A 4572-nucleotide genomic window follows, 5' to 3' on the forward strand; every position below is an offset into this window, starting at 1 on the left:
TGAACTAAATTGACATGTTTACGTACCTAATTGCAACTTTAAAAACTTCAATGGCCTAATTAATTTTTCGGGTAAAGTTCGATGGCCTATTTGATATATTTTTTGCAAAAAAAGTCATATTTAGATTTACCTGTTATTACAGATCACTAACAGATAATTATGCCTTGATGAACTAAATTAACTTGTTTATGTACCTAATTGCAACTTTAAAAACTTTGAAGTCCTAATTAATGTACCTAATTGCAACTTTAAAAACTTTGAAGTCCTAATTAATTTTTCAGGTAAAGTTCGATAAAACTTTGAAGTCCTAATTAATTTTTCAGGTAAAGTTCGATTGGGTATTTAACATATATTTTCCAAAAAAAGTCATATTTACATTTTCCTGGTATTACAGGTCACTAATAGGTAATTATGCCTTGATAAACTAAATTGGCATGTTTATGTATCTAATTGCAACTTTAAAAACTTCGATTGTCTATTTGACATATTTTTTCCAAAAAAAGTGATATTTACATTTACCGGGTAATACAGGTCACTAACATGTAATTATGTCTTGATGAACTGAATTGAGTTGTTTATGTCCTTAATTGCAATTTTAAAAACTTCAATGACCTATTTGACATATCTTTTGCAAAAAACAGTCATATTTACATTTACCTGTTATTACAGGTCACTAACAGGTAATTATGATTTGATGAATTAAATTGACATGTTTATGTACTTAATTGCAACTTTAGAAACTTCAATGGCCTATTTGACATATTTTTTGCAAAAAAAGTCATATTTACATTTACCTGCTATTACAGGTCACTAACAGGTAATTATGCCTTGATGAACTAAATTGACATGTTTACGTACCTAATTGCAACTTTAAAAACTTCAATGGCCTAATTAATTTTTCGGGTAAAGTTCGATGGTCTATTTGACATATTTTTTGCAAAAAAAGTCATATTTAGATATACCTGGTATTACAGATCACTAACAGATAATTATGACTTGATAAACTAAATTAACTTGTTTATGTACCTATTTGCAACTTTAAAAACTTTGAAGTCTTAATTAATTTTTCAGGTAAAGTTAGATGGGCTATTTAACGTATATTTTTCCAAAAAAAAGTCATATTTACATTTTCCTGTTATTACAGGTCACTAACAGGTAATTATGCCTTGATAAACTAAATTGGCATGTTTAAGTATCTAATTGCAACTTGAAAAACTTCGATTGTCTATTTGACATATTTTTTTCCAAAAAAAGTCATATTTACATTTACCGGGTAATACAGGTCACTAACATGTAATTATGCCTTGATGAATTGAATTGAGTTGTTTATGTACTTAATTGCAACTTTAAGAACTTCAATGACCTATTTGACATATTTTTTGCAAAAAAAAGTCATATTTACATTTACCTGTTATTACAGGTCACTAACGGGTAATTATGCCTTGATAAACTAAATTGACTTGTTTATGTACCTAATTGCAACTTTAAAAACTTCAATGGCCTATTTGATATATTTTTTTCCAAAAAAGGTCATATTTACGTTTACCTGCTATTACAGGTCACTAACAGTCAATTATGCCTTGATAAACTAAATTGGCATGTTTATTTATCTAATTGCAACTTTAAAAACTTCGATTGTCTATTTTATTTATCTAATTGCAACTTTAAAAACTTCGATTGTCTATTTGACATATTTTTTCCAAAAAAAGTAATATTTACATTTACCGTGTAATACAGGTCACCAAAAAAAGTAATATTTACATTTACCGTGTAATACAGGTCACGAACAGGTAATTATGCCTTGATGAACTGAATTGAGTTGTTTGTGTACTTAATTGCTACTTTAAAAACTTCAATGGCCAATTTGACATATTTTTTCCAAAAAAAAAGTCATATTCACATTTTCCTGGTATTACAGGTTACTAACAGTTAATTATGCCTTGATAAACTAAATTGCCTTGTTTATGTACCTAATTGCAACTTTAAAAACTTCGATTGCCTATTTGACATATTTTTTTCCAAAAAAGGTCATATTTACATTTACCTGCTATTACAGGTCACTAACAGGTAATTATGCCTTGATGAACTAAATTGACATGTTTACGTACCTAATTGCAACTTTAAAAACTTCGATTGTCTATTTCTCATATTTTTTCCAAAAAAAGTAATATTTACATTTACCGGGTAATACAGGTCACTAACAGATAATTATGCCTTGATGAACTGAATTGAGTTGTTTGTGTACTTAATTGCTACTTTAAAAACTTCAATGACCTATTTGACATATTTTTTGCAAAAAAAAGTCATATTTACATTTACCTGTTATTACAGGTAATTATGCCTTGATAAACTAAATTGACTTGTTTATGTACCTAATTGCAACTTTAAAAACTAAATGGCCTCTTTGACATATTTTTTTCCGAAAAAGGTCATATTTACATTTACCTGCTATTACAGGTCACTAAAAGGTAATTATGCCTTGATAAACTAAATTGACTTGTTTATGTACCTAATTGCAACTTTAAAAACTTCAATGACCTATTTGACATATTTTTTTCCAAAAAAGGTCATATTTACATTTGCCTGCTATTACAGGTCACTAACAGGTAATTATACATTGATGAACTAAATTGACATATTTGTGTATCTAATTGCAACTTTAAAAAGTTCGATGGCCTGTTTGACATTTTTTTCATAAAAAAAAGTCATATTTACATTTACCTGCTATTACAGGTCACTAACAGGTAATTATGCCTTGTGAACTAAATTGACATGTTTACGTACCTAATTGAAACTTTAAAAACTTCAATGGCCTAATTAATTTTTCGGGTAAAGTTCGATGGCCTATTTGATATATTTTTTGCAAAAAAAGTCATATTTAGATTTACCTGGTATTACAGATCACTAACAGATAATTATGCCTTGATGAACTGAATTGAGTTGTTTATGTACTTAATTGCAACTTTAAAAACTTCAATGACCTATTTGACATATTTTTTGCAAAAAAAGTCATATTTAGATTTACCTGGTATTACAGATCACTAACAGATAATTATGCCTTGATGAACTAAATTAACTTGTTTATGTACCTAATTGCAACTTTAAAAACTTTGAAGTTCTAATTAATTTTTCAGGTAAAGTTCGATGGGCTATTTAACATATATTTTCCAAAAAAAGTCATATTTACATTTTCCTGGTATTACAGGTCACTAATAGGTAATTATGCCTTGATAAACTAAATTGGCATGTTTATGTATCTAATTGCAACTTTAAAAACTTCGATTGTCTATTTGACATATTTTTTCCAAAAAAAGTGATATTTACATTTACCGGGTAATACAGGTCACTAACAGTTAATTATGACTTGATGAACTGAATTGAGTTGTTTATGTACTTAATTGCAACTTTAAAAACTTCAATGACCTATTTGACATATTTTTTGCAAAAAAAAGTCATATTTACATTTATCTGTTATTACAGGTCACTAACAGGTAATTATGCCTTGATAAACTAAATTGACTTGTTTATGTTCCTAATTGCAACTTTAAAATGTTCGATGGCCTATTTGACATTTTTTTCCTAAAAAATGTCATATTTACATTTACCTGCTATTACAGGTCACTAACATGTAATTATGCTTTGATGTACTAAATATACTTGTTTATGTATCTAATTGCCACTTTTAAAACTTCAATGGCCAATTTGACATATTTTTTCCAAAAAAAGTCATATTTACATTTTCCTGGTATTACAGGTCACTAACAGGTAATTATGTCTTGATAAACTAAATTGGCATGTTTATATATCTAATTGCAACTTTAAAAACTTTGATTGTCTATTTGACATATTTTTTCCAAAAAAAGTCATATTTACATTTACCGGGTAATACAGGTCACTAACATGTAATTATGCCTTGATGAACTGAATTGAGTTGTTTATGTATTTAATTGCAACTTTAAAAACTTCAATGACCTATTTGACATATTTTTTGCAAAAAAAAAGTCATATTTACATTTACCTGTTATTACAGGTCACTAACAGGTAATTATGCCTTGATAAACTAAATTGGCATGTTTATGTATCTTATTGCAACTTTAAAAATTCGATTGTCTATTTGATATATTTTTTCCAAAAAAAAGTCATATTTACATTTACCGGGTAATACGACCACTAAAATGTAATTATGCCTTGATGAACTGAATTGAGTTGTTTATGTATTTAATTGCAACTTTAAAAACTTCAATGACCTATTTGACATATTTTTTGCAAAAAAAAGTCATATTTACATTTACCGGGTAATACGACCACTAAAATGTAATTATGCCTTGATGAACTGAATTGAGTTGTTTATGTATTTAATTGCAACTTTAAAAACTTCAATGACCTATTTGACATATTTTTTGCAAAAAAAAGTCATATTTACATTTACCGGGTAATACGACCACTAAAATGTAATTATGCCTTGATGAACTGAATTGAGTTGTTTATGTATTTAATTGCAACTTTAAAAACTTCAATGACCTATTTGACATATTTTTTGCAAAAAAAAGTCATATTTACATTTACCTGTTA

This window comes from Ipomoea triloba, chromosome 6 (genome assembly GCF_003576645.1).
Source record: "Ipomoea triloba cultivar NCNSP0323 chromosome 6, ASM357664v1".
NCBI lineage: Eukaryota > Viridiplantae > Streptophyta > Magnoliopsida > Solanales > Convolvulaceae > Ipomoea > Ipomoea triloba.